The sequence below is a fragment of the Rissa tridactyla genome, chromosome 5 (assembly GCF_028500815.1).
Source record: "Rissa tridactyla isolate bRisTri1 chromosome 5, bRisTri1.patW.cur.20221130, whole genome shotgun sequence".
NCBI classification, from domain to species: Eukaryota; Metazoa; Chordata; class Aves; order Charadriiformes; family Laridae; genus Rissa; species Rissa tridactyla.
This window is the reverse complement of record NC_071470.1, coordinates 52,658,755-52,680,308: the sequence shown is the minus strand read 5'-3', so window position 1 is coordinate 52,680,308 and position 21,554 is coordinate 52,658,755. Positions and strand designations below refer to the sequence as shown.

Genomic DNA, 21,554 nt, shown 5'->3' with positions numbered 1-21,554 from the left:
GAGGATCTGATTTGGAGGTTATAATTTATGTAAGCAGTTAAATTTCCATGATCTTTTTCTGGAGGATTTTAAACAGGATGGTTTGTAGTAAAGGATGACAGCTCCTTCCCTCAGCTCCCACCACGGAAGAATCATGGAATTGTCTAGGTTGGAAGGGACCTTTAAGATGACATCAAGTCCAACCATTAACATAACACTGTCAAAACCATCACTAATCCATGTCCCCAAGTGGCACATCCACCCATCTTTTAAATACTTACAGGGATACCTATTCCACCAAATCCCTGGGCAGCCTGTTCCAATGTTTGACAACCCTTTCAGTGAAGAAATTTTTCCTAATATCCAATCTAAATCTCCCCTGGCATAACTTGAGGCCATTTCCTCTTGTCCTATTACTTGTTACTTGGGAGAAGAGATCGACCCCCACCTCACTACACCCTCCTTTCAGGTAGTTGTAGTAGAAAGCGATAAGGTCTCCCCTCACCCTCCTTTTCTCCAGATCTAACAATCCCAGTTCCCTCAGCCACTCCTCATAAGACTTGTGCTCTAGACCCTTCACCAGCTTCGTTGCCCTTCTCTAGACCCACTCCAGAATCTCAATGTCTTTCTTGTACTGAGGAGCTCAAAACTGGACACAGCATTCGAGGTGGGGCCTCACCAGTGCCAAGTACAGGGGAAAAAACACTCTCCTAGGAATAATGTCCTTCTCTTCCTTTTGCCATGTTCAACAACAGACAAAACCATAGTAGAGACATTTTCACATGACGTTCCTGTTTTCTAGAATCTCTGGAAACTGTTTCCCTAGTCTTTTTCACTCTTTTTTCTCAACTCCACCCTGCAGAGATGAGGAACTGATCTCAAGTAGGTACACCCTACAAGCGAATGCCCCCAGTAATCACAGCACAGCCTCACCAGCTCGAAATAATAATTTCCACTTACAAACAACCTTCAAGTATATGATTTCACTATGACATTTTTAAAGTATTCTTGTTGAAGAATTTTCCCATGCTAAGCTAATGTTAAATACAGAAATGGTGATACATTCACTACAGGCAGGTCTCTGTTCCTGCTTTAGCCATGACATTGTATGCAAACTTACAGCTTCTAAGAAGCACGTTGTCTTATTTGAGAATGCTTTCCACTTTACTCCTTAATCTACTTAATTTTTTTAGTTTGTGGTCTAGAGGAAGTGCCTAACAAACAAGTGTTTTATCCAGCAATTTACTATATCTTTACCTGTATGAGCTGGGTTGAAATGTAAAGATTTTTCTTCATTTTTTTATAAGACAGAAAAGCCTAAAATGAGTAAGAAAAAGAATACATAACACATAAGCAGCACAATTTATGCTGTGCTTTAGCGGACCAATATAGCTGCGATAGGATACACATATGTCTGATCTCAGAATTGGTACATAACCAATACAGGAGCCAAAGAGGTCAACGATCATTAAAATGTGAAGAGGATTCAGCTAGCATTCACTCTTAATTTTATACAAAACACCAACAATCCCAAACTAATTTAACATTCCTCTTAAACCCTGCAAGAACAGAGACAGAAATTTACACTGTTTCTGTCCTGGGATTTCATGAGTATGCTGATACTACGGCATTAAAAAGCTGGGAAACACTAAAGTAACCATTAAAATGTCCTATTTTGTAAGACAAGGAAAATTTTTGCCAAAACTGATACTTGTTTTGACTTCTTAAATGAAGCTAAATATAATATTTTCATCATTCTCTCATAGCTCTTTCAGGAGTCCACCCGCTCAGGGAACCGGTGCACAAAGCCGACTGAGGACAAAAGGCTCAGCAGCCACCAGCAGGAATCTGCCCTTTCCCCCGCCTGCCATTTGTCAGCCTTGCAGGCAAAACCTGAGAGAGAAGCACAGATTGGAATAATTACACAGATTGTTCAGGGATAATTAAGCAAATTACTCAGAATCAATAGTATTTAAAATCTATGGAGAAAATTAATAGATGACATCAGAAAGTTTCTAAGGGAGACAGATTATAGAAAAGTGCTACAGCATGAGGAAAACGAGATTTCATTTGATGCAGCTTACATGAGACAAAAAAACTGAATGGGAAAGCCTGTGATAAGATTTTTTGTAACATATGTAAACATAACATGTATAAATATGTAGCTTGATTGTAGAGAACTAGATAATTCTTCCAGGCATCAGTTTTCATCAGTGGCTTCAGTTCTCAAATTACACAACTTTATGATAGAATGATCCAACATAATGCATTTGCAGTTGTCTGTAGGCCTACAAATTTTATCAGGGAAAAACATAAGTCTAATACAGACAAGAAGCTGAGTAGGCACATCATTCTAACTACAAATAGACCAAAAAAATTTCATCTGAAACTGAATCAATTCCTCCCCCTCCATTAGACTATGTGATGTCATAGTAAGACAGAACCATGCAAGATAACAGTTTTGCTAAGATCAGGGCAATTTTAAGTTTGCTATTTTAAAGTGGCATATCAGAGAGACAAGCAGAAGTCTTTAAATATAAAAAATAAAACAGATGATTCAGCAAAACAGCTGAATTGACATGAACTTTCAGCTGAGAACTGAATCTTTGGAAAGATTTGATTCTAGCAGGAAGGTGCCCATCGGTGACAAATTCTGAACTCTGAATTCCACCACACAGTCAAACACTAGGGGAACTACAGCACACAGTCAGTAAAAGTTGCTGATAATCTACCACCATAAACATAATTCACAGATATAGCTAAACTTTTCTCCGTAGGTTTCCTGTGGCTACCAGAGTTTAGGTTATCAGGAAAAACAAGGCCCTTCTGTAAAACATTCTTAAATTATTTCAGAAATAAAACCACTGCTGCTTTTCCATACACGGAAGGCTTATCCATTTCAGTGCACTTCTGTAAGGCCTTAATACTTCCTATTTTCTGTACCTGTTATCTGCAAATTAGTGCTGTCTGTGAGATTCTCCAAGGTGCGGGCACTAAAGAAAACCCACAGGTGATCTCCTATGCAATGAAGTCCTTGTCTTGCTCGTGCTTTCCCACATCCACCCATAATACGCTTTCCCTGCCTATGGCTCCATGCCATTCAGGCATTCACACACTGAGCCTCCTTTGCTCTCTATTCGAATGACAAGCACCTATCTAAACAGCCAGTATGAAACCTGATCCCTCTGTTTTCAACTAAAATCCACCACTAAAAAAAGAAAAAAAAAAAAAAAGAAAGAAGAAATTCAGACCGCCTTTTGGAATAATACATTCAAGTATTTTCTTAGTATGAAACGACTAAACTCCGCCCTTCCAGTCTGAAAAGTCTCTGCAAAGAAAAACAGCAGAGTTACATTCCCAGAATTACAAGGAGGACGGGGAATTTTGGCTTCAGTATTTGCTGCGACTGTATCCGTCGTACACAATGACCACAAATCAGATGCTCAAGGAGTAAGGTTTAATTCATAAGACTAGATCAGATTTAACCCAGGATTAATGGGATACAACACAATCATAAGCAACTGAGATGAAAAGGGCTGTGATTGCTTGGCATTGTAATTGATCCTGGGTTTGGGTTTTTTGAGGTTTTGGGGGAGGTTGTTGGGGTGGGGTGTTGTTGGGGTTTTTTTGCTTTATTTGGTTTTTAAAGTAAACTATAGATTTTTCAAATGCACAAATCTTTAATATTTAAAAGTCTGATAAACAGCTTCAATATATAATTAGTAATCCACTCAGCTTCAAAGGATTTTAGTGCCTCCCTATCAGCAGAAATGCAGTAACATTGTACTCGTTTCCACTTACTTCATGGAAAAGAAACCAAGAAACTAACATAATCACTTAAAACACAGTCAACTTTTAAAGATTTTCTACAAAGTTCAAATACAAACAAAATGAGACAGTATAAACATCCCTTACGTTTACATTGCTCTACTGAGACTAATCAGAGTTGTCAATATTAAATACTGTATTCTAGCCAGTCGTGAAATTAATACTTGAGACATTCTAGTGTTGTTTTTAACTCAGAAGTAGAGGAGAAAAGGCACTACAAAAGTCATGTGTGTTGACATTGTGAGTCATCTATTTCTACTTCTTAAAGAAACTACCACGATTAGTTTGAGGCAGGTAAGTTTAAGGCAAGAGTCAGAAAATACATTTCAAGGGACTAAGCCTAAGAATTTCACTGTGGCTTCCACCTACACTTAGCAACTGGAAATTCATTTCCACTCTCAAGCACAGACTGGGCCCCAAAGACCTATTTCATCCTCTACGCACAAACTGGCTGGCACTATTCGTAGAAATGCTGGGCCTGAGTAACTACATTTTCCACATGGAGCTTACGGAGACTTTTATAAGAGATGGTGAAAGGAGCACTAGGCTACAGACCACAAAGGAGAGTGCTATGTGCTCCACGAAAATGACGGCAATACCTACACTGAGGCAAGTTTGGGAAGATCGAACACAAAACTGCAGGGTGTGGATGACAAAAGCACATATGTACAGTTGAGAACTAAAAGCCATTGTGGTTGTTCAGTGCTTTTACCTAGCTGAAGACACGCAGGGGCACGAACTCCCCACCTCCCACAGTGAGCAAGCGGGACCCCCAGGACAGCAATTCAAAGAGGAAACACGAGCCCAACCCCTTCTTCTTTCTGAACACACACTCTGCATCATAACGTGACGTGCACCTGAAATAGGTAGATGGTCTCCCAATAGACCCACCTTCTCAGCTTAATCTGTAACTCAGTGTTGATACGGTAAGCCACAACCATGGAATGCTATTAAAACAGAAAAATATTTATCCAATACAGTAAGAGTGTAAATCATTTCTGGGTGGGCCTCTAAATCCAAAACTTTTTCCATTGAAACAATAGGATTACATCAGTAGTGAAATATATACCAATATCTACCCATACACATGATTGCTCCAATGTGGAGGAAATAGAGGGAGAAAGTTATACAAAATGTTACAAAAATTCATTTTTTCTTCTCTTTTTTAAAATTAGGCTAAAAATGTAAACAGACAGTGAGAAACGCTCAGAGGAGATAGAATTACAGGTCATTTCAGGCTGATGCAGTGAAAAACAAGGAAGCTAAAGCATTCTGCATAAAAATCAGAGTAATTTTCAAATCATTCCTTATTTACAACATGATGTGCTATTACCATTTTAAACAGGGAACAAGATCTGTTCTCTCCCGTATTCATACCTTCTCTTCATACAGAACTCTGCATTTTGCATTAAAAAGACCAATTCACCCTATACTGTAATTAAACATGGTGAGTTGGTGTGGGGACAGGGACACAGAACTCCTTTCTAAAAGGACACAATCAAGTTGCCACATTAAGCTGAAAGAGAAATGACAGCCAGATCTTCTCTATTTATGAACAGACTTCATTGTCTTGAAGGAAGGAGAGAAAAAGGGTGGCTTTTCCATCACAACTTGGAACACGGCATATCATGCAACTTCAAACTAGATGGCCAAAAGCGAATGAACATACTTTGTGTGAACACCTGTGAAAACTGGTATCTCGACAAAAACTGCTTACTTGATGAAATCTCACAACAGTAGTAAACCATTGGAGTACAAAGTCATTTGTGAACCAAATGGTTCAAGTGGAAAAAATGCACCTCACTATAGCACAGAGCAAGTTACTAATTCACTACAGTAGAAAGCAGTTTGGGAATTGAATCTTGGAGCACGTATCCTTTTGCTTTTGTTTACACTTTGGAGTTGAATGTTCTTAAACTACACGGGCTGCCTACTAAGTAACAATCACAGGATTTGCGTGTGTATATATCATGTACGTGTAAATATATGTTTGGCAATTACATGAAGATTGAGAATGATTAGAAGCCTTATGCCATGGAAATACTGCATAGGCATAAGGAGTGTATAACATTACCCTTGAATAATTAAGTGTCAGAAGGTCAACCCACGCATGCAGACCTTTCCTCAAAACAAGGTTACCACAGTGACCTTTTCAGAACTGCCTGCCTCCTGCTGCATCTTTTGCTCATGTCTGCTCCAGGTTTTCCACGTAGTTGGAATTCCACAGATGGTCCCCATCGCCCCCAATGAAATGCGATGGGGAAATGGGAAATGCTCTTTCCAGATGAATTCCCCAGAACAGGACTTCATTTCTTAGGCAGCAGAGGGATATTTTCCAGAAACTCATGATTCCCAAGAGCGCAACAATTGGCTAATACTTAATCATTCTATAATCTTAGAAAATCTGGTAGAAGTTTAAAAACATTTTCACAAGGCACTGATGTTCCAATAAATGCTGGAAGCTCTCTGACCAGAATTTGATAACTGTACATTAAAGGATTTGGGCATTCCTTCTCATGGTTTCAATATAAATAACATATTCTTAATAAAGCCTATGCTAAAGTAATGCTTTTGAAGTTTTAGTCAACTATTTTAAACACGGCATTCTAATGTCCTTTAGTAAACACACAGAGCAGTCAATAGTTCAATACTCTAATCTCTCCTTTCTCTTACTATTTTATTATATTTGCTGATGTTAATGATTTGCCAAGTTTATTTCCCTTCAGCTACAGCCTCTGTGTTCCTCAAAGTTCCTTAAAAATTACTTAAGTAACAAAAGACATTATGGCACAAAGATAAAAGGAAAGATATTTTAGTATATAATTTCCCACCTCAACACACACAGCTGTGACCATAAATGCTCTTCATGCCATCATAGTATTACAACAATACATACACATACATCCTTTGGCAAAAATAATCCATGTTTATAACAGAACATTGCGTTCAGATTCCATGTTTAGTGATCCTTTTCCAGGAATTTGCTCGCATCTCTGGTGAAGTGCTGCAACTCCTGCATTGTATCTCCATTCTACACAGGGAGAAAAATACGCATTTCTTCCTTAGAAGAAATTTGATATAATTAAAAACAGAATAATTATTATAAAAAAATAAGTTGTATCCTCTCTCTACACAGACATATCTCTCATAAATGCTAAGTGGACTTACTGATCATGGTTATCAGGAAAGAGATGAGAGATACTGTAACTCAGATGATACAGAAATGTATATAAGGAAAATCTTTAATTTCCTACATTAGTATAATATTTAAGGGGAAGTAAAAGAGAGGTAAACATGAATAGAATGAGAATAAAGGAAATCTTGATTTAATAATTGATTTTTAATCTCCTTTGCATTTATACTTCACTGATCTTAAAAAAAAATAAATCTCATTTTCACTGGCTGCTGTAGCCACTGAAACAAACATTAACTCTAAACGAAATTAAAACAGGATTTTAAAGTAGTGAAATAGCTCACTAAAGCTCACTAAAGATACCTTACACAAGTGTTAAAATGGGTTTACCCAAATGCTCTTTGATTCAAAACAAAGTTCTTGAATAAAGAATTTTCTACAAGAAAGATTTATTCTAATCATGTGTCAGATTTTTAAAGGTTTCAGTTCACTGCTCTAAAGCCTTCCCAGGACCTTCACAGAGGCTGAGCACCATCATCTGGCACCTTAAAATAGGATTCCATTGAACAACCAAAAAACCAATAATGAATATATTAAGCTGGCACCTGCTGAGATTTTAAAATGCGCCATGGTGAGCTACTGCTCCTTAATAACGCCATTGCACATTCCTCCTCACCTGCGTGAAGCCCCCAAATGCTGCAGCTGGTAGAGGCTGCAGGAGAAGGGCTGCGAAGTGCTCACTGAAAGTAACCCAACAAAAAGTACTTGAACACCAGTGAAGCCTTGGAAAAATCTGCCTATGCGCTCCTACAGTATTATCTAACAAGATGAGCCGATTTCAAGCTTTCCTCTTATTCTCAATTTAAGTTTTCTGTTAAAGAGTCAGTTTCTGAAAATTAGGATGGTAACTGTTCAACATTTTCTCTTCTAAGATGAAAATTCAAGTTGCCTTAAAGGCAATACATTACTCTCTTTTTACAGAAAAAACATCAAATCAAATTTTAAAAAGCAGATCACTTTTAATTGAATGTTTTATTTAAAAAAAAAAATCTTAGAATAACTACTAATCTCGAATCTTTAAATAAGATTAAATGCTCTACTGGTGCTATACCACTTCTCATGTTTATAGACTTTTTATTTTTACCTTTTCAAACAATCTTGGCAATGCAGACAGACAAGCGATTTTTCCTAGTTTCCTCCACTTCCATTGTAGCTGACTCAGGCTTGATTTCATACATCTGCAAAATATATTTGGTGTCTGGACTACTAATCCACAGAGATCTATTTTTCAACTTGTTTGCTTGGAAGGTGATGGAGTCAATTCTATTACTGTTATTTTCAGAAAAATTGATAGAAGTTCAAAGACTACTGTTTTGTTTTAAATAGAGCCAGCCTTTGAAATTCAACTACCTGCCAGTGGTCTAAAATGCCTTTTTAAGCAGTTCACATAACATAGCAAGTAATAAACATAAGGCAAAACTTTAGCAAGTATGAAAAGATAGGAAAACACCCACATGCCATTACAGACAGTTTCGACCTACACGTACAATATAACTCAAGCATAAGGTAACAGTAGCTTAACTAATTCTATTAATCTCTAAGAGTAAGCATTTCATTTGGCCATTTTCACATCCTGTAATTATTCCAGAGGAAACACAGGTTAAAGGTTCAACTAGCACTTAAAATGTCTCCTAAAGCATAATTATATCTACAAGACTTAGCCTGTGGGTAAGATCGGGAAACCTATAACACAAAGCATTTATTTTTTTCAAATACACTGTGGAGTCCAATCATCCAAAAAAAAAAATCATTTTTTTATTATTAACATTCAGTTCTATGCAAAGTGCGTCTCAAGGAAAAGCTATCTGAAGCCTGCAGTGTTCAGGCCATGAAACATTATTATTCAGTTATAATAAATGATTAAAACAGAATCATGATCTCCCTCTTCAAGTTCTTTCAAAGGAAACATCATGAGAGCATAGTCACAGCTGTCCATTGCTCGATTCTGTAGGGGATCAAAATAGGGGATCATTGTAACAGCACAGGCCTCGAGAGCAGCCCTGTTTGCTAAATGGAAGCATATGGTTTCACACGAACACAAAACACCTATTTGGTTTTTCGTGGCTCGTTTTTGGAACAGGAACTCATTTTCAAATATGGGAAGAGAGCCCACAAACTGTGTACGTCACGATGTACCTGTTTAGATAAATTACACTCTTAGGAAGGAAAAAAAAAATTACAACTCCATAAATTGGAATCGCCTGGCATACAGCGGGAAAAGGCTGAGAAGAGGTGAGCATTCAAAACAGGCAGGAATTCAAGTCAAGTAGATAATACACTACAACAAGAGAACCTTGCAATTCTTATCGACAGAGTCCCCTAATCTCCTTCTTCCCATTAAATACGCACAATGAGTGCCATATGCAGCATGTGTTAATTTGAAACAAAAAGATATTCAATCATATTAACTTGCCCTTGGCAGTTTATAAGACACACAAATAAAAGGCTATTTGTTTGCCATTATTAACAAGGCTCTGATTTTGCTCACCTATGACCTGTCTTTGATTTTTGATGTGAAAGCATTAATGGGAAGTGTTCATAATGAAGTTTGTAAGCACCAATTCAAAGACGGGGTGGGTCCTGAAAAACAACTACTTCACTACTTATTGCAAGCGGTGCAATTGATGGAATCTGGCAAGCAAGTTCCAAGGTTTTGGCTTACAAAAAAACAAGCAACTTGAAAAACTCATGACAGAGATATTAATGTTAAAAAAACCCCAAGCTCTCTAATGAGCAAATACTAGAATTAAGGCTGTTCATGAAGCACGAATTCAGGCCTCTTATATTTATAGTGTAATGGCTTCACTCAATATTACAGATCAAGCCATCTATGCAGCCAAGAGGGAAAAAAAAAAACCCAAAAAAAACAAAACCAAAAAAATAATCATACCCCAAACACCAATACTCCCATGACCAGTGCAATGTTCTAAGCCAAAATTGTTCTTCTCATCTAATCCTTTATTGACTGTTTACCCCAGTTTAGATGATACAAAAATCTAATAAATCACTGTATCACCACATATAAAAAGACTGTATGAAAACATAGAAAAGGGAGTTTCATAACAAACAGAAATGAACATTGACCTACTATAGTGTCAAGCTGAAACTTAAACCCAAACCCAAAAGACCGTAGGTATTGAGTAAGAATGTTGGTTTACACAAAGTTTTCCACTATTTATTTTTAAAAACATTACAGTTTTACTAAAAAGCCCCCAAACCCCCCTAACTGGTTTTGACATATTTTTAGAGTTCTCCCAATGTTTTCCTTTCCTTGGCAATTTTTCTTCAGAGTTGCATTAACATCTCACTCACCGACACAAATGGCTAATGGATCTGTATAGGTACCTGCCAAAGATGGCAAGCACTACAATACAGGCAACAGAACAAAGCCTGAGACGTTTTATGTTTCGGACACTCTTCCTAACCATTTTGACCTTCCAACACCCAGAGCTACAGTGAGATCAGGAGGCATCTTAAAAGGATTCCCCCTAAGTATCTTCTACAAGATAAAACATAAAACTATATCTATTTGGGAAGATAACTCTTTGTCACTACAAATATTTTTCTGATTGTTTCTCACTTAATCCCATTTATATCGATGACATCTAGGGGATGGAGAGGGAATGGAAATAGCAAAACGTTGGTTCTTCAATTCCAGCGTCAGGAAATGCTGTTCATTAGTTTATGAAGCAGCAGATAACTCCAAGGTCTCCCTGATCTTTCAGCACTGTGGGACAATCTTCCCACAAGGGCTAACTGTTCCCACACAGCTCTTGCACTGTACAAGTTACTAATCTTTTTGTTAGCACCTGGCATTCAGATTTTCTTGTTCTATGTCTGTTTTCCCGAGGAGACTACAGCGAGACTACATCGCTGATGTAACCCCAGCACAGTGATACAGCATGGGATCCTGTCCCAAATGTATCTCTGGCTTTTCAGTTCTTTCCTCTTCCTTCTTCAGTATCTCAGTGTCCTCCTAGGCTGGAAATGGGCATCTGCTCTCTGCATCAGTAATGCTTTCATTTTGATGGTGGTCATCTTTTATGCATGACATGTGAAAGGGCAAGGCTTAGACATTTTTCTTGCTGGCAAGAGCCAAGGTCTGAAACACCAGAAGCAGGTTAGCTTTAAACGTCAGATTCGCCTATGGTAGGCTCAAGATTTCCTTTCCTCTTTCCATTCTAGTGCTGGTGAGTTGCTACATGCTGCGTAGAGCCATGTTACTGTTGCTGAACACTGGCGACAGACTCCATTGCAAGCGTTCACTGTTTTGTTTTCCCTCCCGGTCAATGCAAGAGGAACTGCTGGGTCGTACTGAAAGTTTGCAAAGGATGAGCTGAAGTCAATGCAGATGATGTGAAATATTAAGCATTCCAAACATGTATCTTCTCAAGCATCACTCACTCAGTGTATCTAAAGGTAAGATGTATTTTTGAAGGGAGGCACGTGGTAAAAAGAAAAAGAAGTTTATATGGAATCAGGGTCAATTCAGACATGTCTAGCAATGGAACCTATTCAGTATGCAAAGAATTACAAGTTGAGTGGGTGGGGTTTTTTTGAAGCATAGGGCATCTGCAAAACTTGTGTAAGAAAAATAGCATTCAATCGGTGTATGTGAATATCACAAGTATGTTGATACCTAAAGTCATAAAACTACAATCAATTTGAAATAAACACTAACCTAAATCAAGGCGTACAATACTGTTGAGACATTTATTAAAAACAACATGAAAATGTACGCACAGTCAAATATAAATTTTGCTTTCTGTTGAAGGAAAGTATGACAGCATGCACCTGTTGTTTACAACCACTGCTAATTAAAAGGTGCCAACGCAAACCAACTTGCGAACTCTCTGTGCTGCTCAGTAGAAAGAAACTATGGCCCTGATTCAGCAAGCACCTACTTCTGCTGGAACGTGTTACCCACCTTGAAAGTTCAAAGGAATGTCTCACCCGAAAGGAGCTGTCAGCCTAGCATAACATTTCGACACTTGAGGCTAAAACGGTACCCAAAAAAAGCCATGCCAACACTATATATATACACTTTGTTTGTGAAGAAGTGTGATGTATACTTTCAGATGGGGAATAATGTTTCTTGTTATTTTTTTCACTTATGGCCTGTTATAGCTCAGTAACTGCCCACTGGAGAGGCTGTTGGCCATGGGACTTCTACAGCTGCATTTGGCGGGCAGAGTTTAAACTACTGGTCCATTCATTTACAAAAGACCCTCAGATGCTGCTGATGGCAAGGCATGGCATTCTCTCTGAGTAACAACAGCTACTTCAGCTTTCTGTACAAGGGTCCTGCCTAGCAGGACAAGTAAAAAAGAGCACTGACTCATAACCCCATATCGAGTATGCCCTATAATTATCTTCCACAAGAACGGCACTCCATCAAAGGCTATTGTTCAACCCACTTGTGCAATATGAAACAAAGAAAATAACAACCTGGGAATTAGATATAAAGCTTTCATTCTAATTCCAATTATTGCCAGGAAGGAAAGAGGGGGTGGGGGTAAATTAATCACTTACATGCAGTTATTAGTGCTTTAGAAACATGAATTTATCTAGAAGCATCAAGCCTCAAATCCCAACCAATGGTCTTCACCAAAACTCACAGAATTCCAACAAAGTGAGAAAATCACCACCTCTTCTCGCTGAACCCCATCTCTAAACCAAGTGGTGGCAAAGCATCCCTGGCCATCTGTGGCCAGCCTCCCACGCAGGCAGGTGCTCTGCCCTTGTCACCAGCCCACCTTTGCAGCTGTATCCCCACGCTTCCCTGCAGCGCCTCTGGTTACTGCGACCACTCCTGATGGAAACCCACGAATGTCTTTGGGCTCTTGCGATTAGTTAAGTATTAGCATTTTCAAAATGCATCTGATTGAGAATGGAAAACAGAAACCTGCTAGACTTGTTCGCCTCTGCTTATCTTAAATCCCCTGATGACTAAGATATTTAGTATCTTAAAACATATGGGTGTTTTTCAGACTTCTGTACAACCTGCAATTATAAAACCAGGTTTCATATGGTAATTTTATGGATCCAATATCATCTGGTATCTTCTTAGATTTCATTTTTCAGAAAATACCTCTCATTTGTAAGAGTATTTCCCGTAATTTTGTTCTTTGCAGAATACTTCAATATATATATGGTTTGATTTACGGAGTACCTTCCAGTTAGAGCGCTACCTTATTGTACAGAGATACAGACCCCATCCATCTAAGTCTACAATCCTGCGTTACATTTTCACACTGGTGAAACTCCACTGCAAAAAAATCAGGCCAGTTATTGCTACGTGGTCATGCAGCAAAGTTGCAGCAGGCATGCTACACTGAGAAGGTTTTTCCATGAAACAGAGACGATAAAGGCAGTGTCATTAGATAGCAAGTAGTGATATTAAGCGGGAAATTTAGGACTGAAGTAGGTAGTTTACAACAGGCAAAACCGCCCTTTCGACACAGCTGGTAGTGAACATCTTTGTTGCCGAATGAGGCTGTGGTGTGACACTCGGAGTTCAAAACCAGACTAGGCAAGCTCGGGGGCAAGAGGCTGGGATGTCACCTCTAACCCCACGGCCCACCAGCGGTGGGTGCTGGGAGGGTCAATGGGGAATGGACACTGATGGGGCCAGGCTTCTTTGTCCTCCCTACAGCGCGCCCTCCACAGCCACCATCAGGGACAAGTTCCTGAGTGAGACCCACTGTTGGCCCGACTGTTCTTAGCAGTGACTATTATTGTTATTAGTTAATCAAATAAAAGCAAAACATGATTGCCAGGATGAAGCATTCAGTGTTTGAGAACAATTTGTTTGGTTTTGGCCATTTCTCACACAGTGTGTCCACACCATTTTAGTCTCACAAACACAAAATCACTGCATTCAGTTTTTTAATAACTCTTCATGCTTTAAAACTGATTTCTCGTTTTGTTTCCTTTATATTGTGTAAATGCACACACGCAGTCACACATACATAAAAATGATACAGAATTGTGAAACAAACACAAATAACTACTTAACTTTTAAAACCTCAATTTAGCCCTGCCTTCATCTATGAATGTTGCAAAGTGAATAAAGACTCAATATTTAAGTTGTCTACTTCAGCCAAAACACTCATTGTGCATTTCAGAACATATCATGGCATTAAACACACTGTATATCAAGCAAGTAAATCAAAGGCACAATATTTTATTTTTTTTAACTACATCAATTAGTCTTCTATGGCAGGTGAAGGGATAATTTACCTGTTGCTGTTAGCTCACCCTCTGGTTGTAACTTCCAGATACCACATCATATGATTTGAAACGATCCTCAATAAATTATTATCAATTTGACATTTACACTGGTGCCATTAGTGTTAATTTTCAGTTCTCACTCAGAGGGACCATGATTTTAACCTAATAATTAGAAGAGTAAATAGGCTACTAATATGCATTATAGAATTAATTATTATTTTAATTAGTATTAATATTATATTACATGTAACTATTATAAGAGTAATTATTAGTACTAGTACAAGTGGTACTTGCAACTCTAGAGGCTAGACCTGATTTTGTGTTAAATAAATAGTATATTTTCTGTGTATTTCTCATGTTAATAACGGTTACTTTTTCTAAAGACGGGACAGCTGAATTTGAAACATTTGGCCCCATTGTTTTTACTCACCTGGGTGAATAAATCCTGGCTCCACAGAGAACAGAAGATTACTATTTCTTTATTATCAACTTCCTCTGTGATACAGAAAGTGCTTTTTAAAATACTGCCAGGTACTAAAAACAGATTTAGCATTTTTTTAAAACAGGAAGACTTGTAGTAGGAGATGAGCTCCCCATTATCCATATGTTTCCAGTTCGTTTTATTTATATTACCAAACTTTCCAGATGTCACGCTCTTCATCTTTCATCCCTGTGGAACAATAAACTATGTACCTCTTACAAGCTTTTTATATCTACCCTTTTATTTAAACATTAAAAAATAATTTTTGAATGAGAAATATGTTAAATTCTTATTTTCTGTAGAGATTTCCAAGACTGGCATCCACCAATGCCCTCCTGCAAACTATGTAACAAGGAGAGAAAGAAAAGGATGGAGCGAGCGCGCTTCTGGGTGTGGGGCTGTGGGTGTTGGGGGGCAGCAGCCTGGGGTTAAGTTAGCTGCAAAGTAAACTTGAGGTAGTCTCGCCTCCAGTGAGCCATTTATATATATTAAAAGGAGGAGAAGTAAAGAACAAAACAAATGCCAGACCTGCAGGTGTGTTAACAAATTTAAACTGGAGTAGGAAAAGAAAAAAAAAAAAAAAAAAAAATCGGCTGTATCTTTTCTATCTTTCCTTCACGTCAGCAATCTCTGTGATGCAACCTTTATTCTAAGGAGAATTGCGTGCAGTCAGTCTTACCCATAAACAGGCAGGGGGTGTCTACACAGGTTGGCATGACTCTGCTGCTGCCCCTAACCAGGGCCAGTCAGCACCGATTACGGGAGCCCCAAAATTGTCCTAAGCTATTAAAAGATGGAGAAAGGAAAAGAACTGGGTCCTTGCTCGACCACAAGCACTGACTTGAAAAGTAGACATTACCTGCAACTACAAAGTATTTTGGTTGTAAAAGAAGTTTTCAACAGTACGTGGTACTGTCTGCTGGCTTCTCAGGAAAGCACTGAAGAGAGGGTTATTCAAATAAATAATTTGTGTTTCTCTACCTATACGATTTCTCTCAGTATGAGTTACTCTAATGCAATGGAAAAGAGAGCACTTGTGAGGTGGTTGTGTGGTCTGCATCAAAAAAGTCAGAATCATAAAATGTGTTCTTACATCTCCAAATGGTATTTTATCTCAGTACATGTTCCGCTTGGAATTTTCCAGATCTAGTAAAAATGCTGTTCTTTCCTCTATGAACAACAGAAATTTTTATGTTATGTTACCGAGTTCCTTAAAACTAAGAAGAGGAAAAAACTGAGTCATGTAGGTCAGGCATTAATATTTTAAATACACTATATAGAGCTTTCTACAGAAACTGCATAGTACACCTTTAAATAAAAAAAAAAAAAATTATTTAGGGTGGTCTTTTAATATATGTACTACATAAGCCATGATGTAACTATGAAAAGGTTCATGTTACAAGCCATGCTTTTGGGGATTTAAAAATAAAATAAAAGAAAAACCAAGTTTTCTATGCTTTGTGTCTGCGAAATGGAACAGTGCACTTTTATGACTGCAATCAATTTGTTTTCCTGAGAAAAAGACCAAACAGAATGGAAAGATGGCCACCTCCAAGACTGGTACTCATCATGGATATATACTCTGAAGCAGAGCAGAGCAATCTCACAGACATCAAGCAGTCAGGCAACACCACACATTCATAGCACAGAAATAAGAAAGGTCTTGAGAGATGATTTAAGCATTGAATGCCAATACACCAGGACACATAGAAACTCAAAAACTCAGGGAGATCTTGTGAAACACAGGACTTCATAGAAGTGTTCTGGCAGAATAGGTCTTTGGTTTGGAGTTTACTCTAGTTCACAAACTCTTGCTCATAACCCAAAACACCTCTAGAAAAAGGCTGACGTCAAGTATACTCTGTGGATATATTTTTTTGCCTTAATGCTTCTCTTTTGTGATTAAACCTCCAATACTGTACAAAGAATTTAACCCTTTTGCTTTACGAGAAGAAAGCTGCTAGTTCTTATTTTTAAAATTGCTTGGTAACTGAAGTTCTGCTGAGCAAGCAGCAAGCGCTTTGCCTAAGGCAGAAAATCTAAAACCTGTTATGGCAAACCAATGCTGGCAGTCTACCACAGGCTTGGGATCTGAGAGTTTGGGCCATGACTCCTACCCAGCTCCAAAAGGCAGTTTGTAGGTTGATATTATCAACTCACAAAATTAGGAGAAATATACCTGCGTGGGATGACTACTTGAAAAACCCTGCCATCCTACACAGATTTTGCCCCCCCTGTCCAAGTCTACTTTCTTCAGACAGTTCCCCAACAGCCACCTTCTCTGCTAGAAATAAAAGTAGCCTTTTATAATCCAATCAGAACTCCCTTGGCTTTGGCAGCTCCTGAGCTTTTGTCCTGTGGGCAAAAACCCCCCGGCTGGCTCTGGAAGAGCTCAAGCCAGATTTCTTGCAGTTAAAGAGCTGTCCTGCAACAATCCTCCACCGGAGTGCCTTATCTCGAGCCATTCTTCCTCCTTGAGCATATTTCCCCATGCTTTCTTATTAAACTACACGTTTAACCTACACATACACTATCATTCACAAGCACACATTATGCTACAAATACTTAAAGCGTACATAAAGTATACATACAGTAAATACGTTATTTGCCACGCTGGCAAGCAGACTGCATGAGTGGCCCCAGCAGAGTTTGGCCCCATCTCAGTAACTTCTCTCTGGTTTGCTGCAGCAATACCAGTCAGATGACAAACTGTCCATTTACAGGAGATAAAGATCCACCTCTTGGCCTTACATACCACCCATATAGTGAGAGTTTTTTCCCTATCAGCAACTAGAGCTCTCTAAACCAATACATGCTTGCTTTGGGGGGCAAGAAGATCAGAAAACCACTATTAATACAAAAGACACCCCTGCAGTCAATTTAGACCACTGTAACTCCATTCCACACTTGCTAAACCTTTTCACCGAACCTTATTAGAAACAGAGCTCCCTCAGCACAGGAGGGAATTAGAGGGTTTCTGCAGTGCATTCACACCACGACGAGCTGTAGTAGAGCAGCTATGTGCTGGAGTGTTTTCCACGGCCTCTATATTAAAGCAACTCACTTTACAGGTCAACGCTCTGGCAGGCTTGCTCCTTGGCGAGACTTGCAGCTTCCACAGTGGCAGAGTGAAGTAGCCACAGCTGTACCAGCTGTACGTTTAATGCCGAGCACAGGTTCCCAGCAGCTTAAATAATATGAGTTCAGCGTAGCAGTCAAGATTACACATTAAGCAACCATGAGCAAAACAGGAGCAATTAGAGAACAGCTAGGGAGCGCTCAAATGTGTAACCAGATACTCTCACAGCCAATACATATCAATACAGCGTATAAAAACATGGTCAAGCACCACAGCTCACTCCCTCTGAGTGTTATAGTTGGGTGGTCTTGCAATGAAAAGTATGTGTTAAATCACATCTTGTCCACCCATAAAGAGAGCTAGCCGTAAACCTGCTCCTGACACTTCGAAATAGAAAGTGCTCCAATCAATGCTGCCAGTAACTTGAGTAACCCCGAGGAGGACATTTCTGGACAAGGTGATGGCTGACCACGGCTTTTCATAGGAAAGCAGCAAAGGCAAGGACCTCCTGAATGACAGGTCTAATGTACGATTTCCTCGTTTCAGACCAAAAGGGAAAACAAGGCGCTTTCCATACATAATTGTGGAACGCTCTATACCTACACATCTATACCTTGACAGCTGCTTTGCTAATAATATCGCACATTTTCTGCTACTTCAGATCCCATTAGGTAACATGAAGCATTACTAGCAACTGAACTACTGCTTTGATAACTCCAAATCATGGAGTCGTCAAAAAAAAAAAAAAAAAAAATTGCATCAATTCACAGGTCGTAAAGGAAAAGATGAGAATAAATATATTCAGGTACAGTCAGACAATGTTCCTAAGTGAGGAACAAATACTGTCTAACAGAATGAACAAGTACTATGTAGAAGTAATTTTTTTTTTTTTTTGATTACATCCACCAGATTACCTGTGGAAAAGACAGATTTTCAGAAAAACAAACTTAAAAATGCAGATGGTTGAATATGGAAAGCAACTGCTTCCTAAAATATTGAGGAATAGCACAAAAAAGGCAGCATAGGGAAGGTAGCTGCAAGGGAAGTCAGGCAAGGATTGGAAGACTGTGCAGGAAGCTGGAAAGACTTTAAAGGAGATGGCAGCAAAACACAGATAGAAGCAGAGAGATGAAATACACATAGGGGAGAAAGGAAACGGGAAGGCCAGTAACATTAATGATGGGCTGGAATACAGACACATGAAAGGAAAAAATCCACGTGCAAGATTTCAAGGCATCCATTTTCTTCCTTCTGTACTAAAGGAATGTCAAGAGGCAACAAATTGAACAGAAGTCAAAACTTAGTTGAAAGCCACAGAGGAAAATGGTCATTCTTCTGCCAAATGACTCTTCACCCCACGATTTTAAATTTCTGGGAAATGTACGTTACTTTTACTGTCAATTGGCTTGTGCTTTTTATGGCTTCTTGGGTAATATTAACAGGCCAGTGAATTCTACAAGCAGTTTTAAAGAATGTTTACTAGGCTATTTCCAAGATTTCTAGAGAATGTGAATTATCAAATACCTGTTTTTAATTTAGGAATTTATAAAGTAAAAAACTGTATTTTCTTCTTTGAGATTAGTTAATGGACATGAAAATAAACACAGCCAATGTGACAGCAAAATTCAACAGAATTTCATAAACTCAAGTTAGGACTAGATAATTTACATCCCAGAGTTCTGGGAACATTGGCACATGAAGCAGGAGGTGTTAAAGAAAATATTTTAATAGGTCTCTGATGTTGAGGGTGGTGGCATCTGATCGGAAAATAGCAAATACAATACCCATAACTTGAGAAAGAAAAAATGCAATCTGGGCAAAGAAAGTTCAGTTATTCTAATCCCAGCAGATTGAGAGGCTTTAGAACAATTACTCAGAGGGGGAAAAAAAATGTTGAAGAGATGGAAGAAAACAGAGGAATATGGTTTTATCTGCATTTCCAAAAATTTTTTTTGTGATTTTTAAATGTCATTTATCTGGTCTTCAATAAAGCCTATGATAGCATGACATACAAAGAATTCTTTCGCAAACTCAGAAACAAAAGGGAAACTTGAAGTACATATTAGCAGTATGAACAAACTGACGAGCTTATAGAGTTTTAAAAAGGGAAAGCGTGCTCCACGTGGAGATTAGTAGTGCACTTCCACAAACATTTGTTCAGAACGTCATTTTTATTTAGTATTTTTACCAATGAATTTAGCAAGGAAAGAATCCAAAACTACCAGTATCTTACTAAAAACAGCTTCTAACACAAAGTTAGAATATACGACCAACACATAGAAGGATCATAGAGAATGTCAACGGAATTTAATGGGTACCTTTGAGATACCTGAGCATGAAGTCCTGTAGCATAAAATGGAAGGTTACGTGCATGGAAGCACCAGAAAATGAAGCTATTTATCAACTGGAAAAGATCAAGGAGGGAAAATACCCTGTTGAAAATACTCATTGATAACAGACTGACTGTGACCTGCCAACACCTCAAAGGCAAATATGATCTGAAAACATATCAGGAGTCGTGTGTCCAGCAGACATAGGAAAGCATTAGTGCCACTGTACTTCAGGAACAGCACATTAAAATCTGGCCATTTACACTCCATGAAACTGAATATAAACTACTGGCAGAGGAGGACTTCCAGGATGTTACAGGAGTGGAGAACCTCTCTCAAAGAAAGAGACCAAAAAAAGAAAAAAAAATATTGAGCAAAGCTACCCCTGCAAAACAAATGGTGAGAGAATGACTTTTCTCTACAAGTGTCGAAAGACAAATGACGTCAGAAAAACTTGGCTTGCTGCATACGAACTTCCACAACTGGTTGCTCAGACTAGGAACCTGACTGCTGATACAAGTTTCCCATTTGCTGAATCTGGTATTTCAACTGTACTATTTCTACATGATTACATGCAAATCTGCAAAGTGTTTACATTCCCCCTTACAAGAAAGCTTAATCCCACTGAATAGAACAGAGCATGGAAAGCCAGAATCTACATCCCAGACACCCAAATATTAAGAATTCCAAAGGAATTCAGACATACAATTCTTAAAATCTTTTGATTGGAATCCAATATTCAGTTCTGTTAGGTCCTGTTGAATAACCAAGCTAAACTAAACAAACAAGAATAAAAGCCTACCTATGCCTTTTTCTGTACAAAAGACGACTCAAATTTGTCTGCCTGTGGTGCAAGCTGAATGACTTCTCCATCAGACAAGGAAATATGACTAGATTATTTGGCCTGAAGAAATCCTTTAACTGAAAAAAAAACAAAACCCACACATAAATCCAAGTTGGATTGGTCAAACTGCATCTCTGAAGTGAAATTTGGGCACTTCCAAAGAAGACAGGTCAACCTCCACAGGTGCTGAACAATCCCTCTGCAGTCAGTTTTGGCTTGTGTCAACATGGGGTCAAGGTTATGCAAGAGAATGAACTCTCGGTCTCAATCTGGTGCTCTCCTGGCACTCCCCACTTGGCCCAGCCAGTGGGACGGAACAGAAATGGTCCATAAGTTAGGGCAAGGGTGCACTCCTCTATGAAGAGGCTCCATAACACCTGCCTGCACCACGAGATCATATCCCTTGAATAAAGCAGACAGTGAAAAACCTTCTTCCTGACTTTAACATATTCACTAATCTGACACATATCTCAACCTGTTGTAATCAAGACAATTCTGCCTGTTTTTACTCTGTTGTTCATTTTTGGAAGTTACTAAAACATTTAATTCTGTTCAAACCTATAGCAGACTACTAATCCAATGTGTCC

General features: G+C 38.6%; 1 protein-coding gene across 3 annotated transcripts in view; it reads right to left on the bottom strand.

The window, feature by feature from the left end:
* BMPR1B (bone morphogenetic protein receptor type 1B) overlaps nt 1-21,554 on the bottom strand; it is a 260,659-nt gene that overhangs the window by 212,109 nt on the left and 26,996 nt on the right. The window contains exon 1 of one of the 3 annotated variants that reach the window (XM_054203332.1): nt 6,704-6,791. The exons of the other annotated variants lie outside the window; for them this stretch is intronic. The gene's annotated coding sequence lies outside the window, so the exon portion shown is untranslated. Of the gene's footprint in view, nt 1-6,703; nt 6,792-21,554 lie in introns of those variants that run through there. 3 annotated transcript variants of the gene reach the window in all.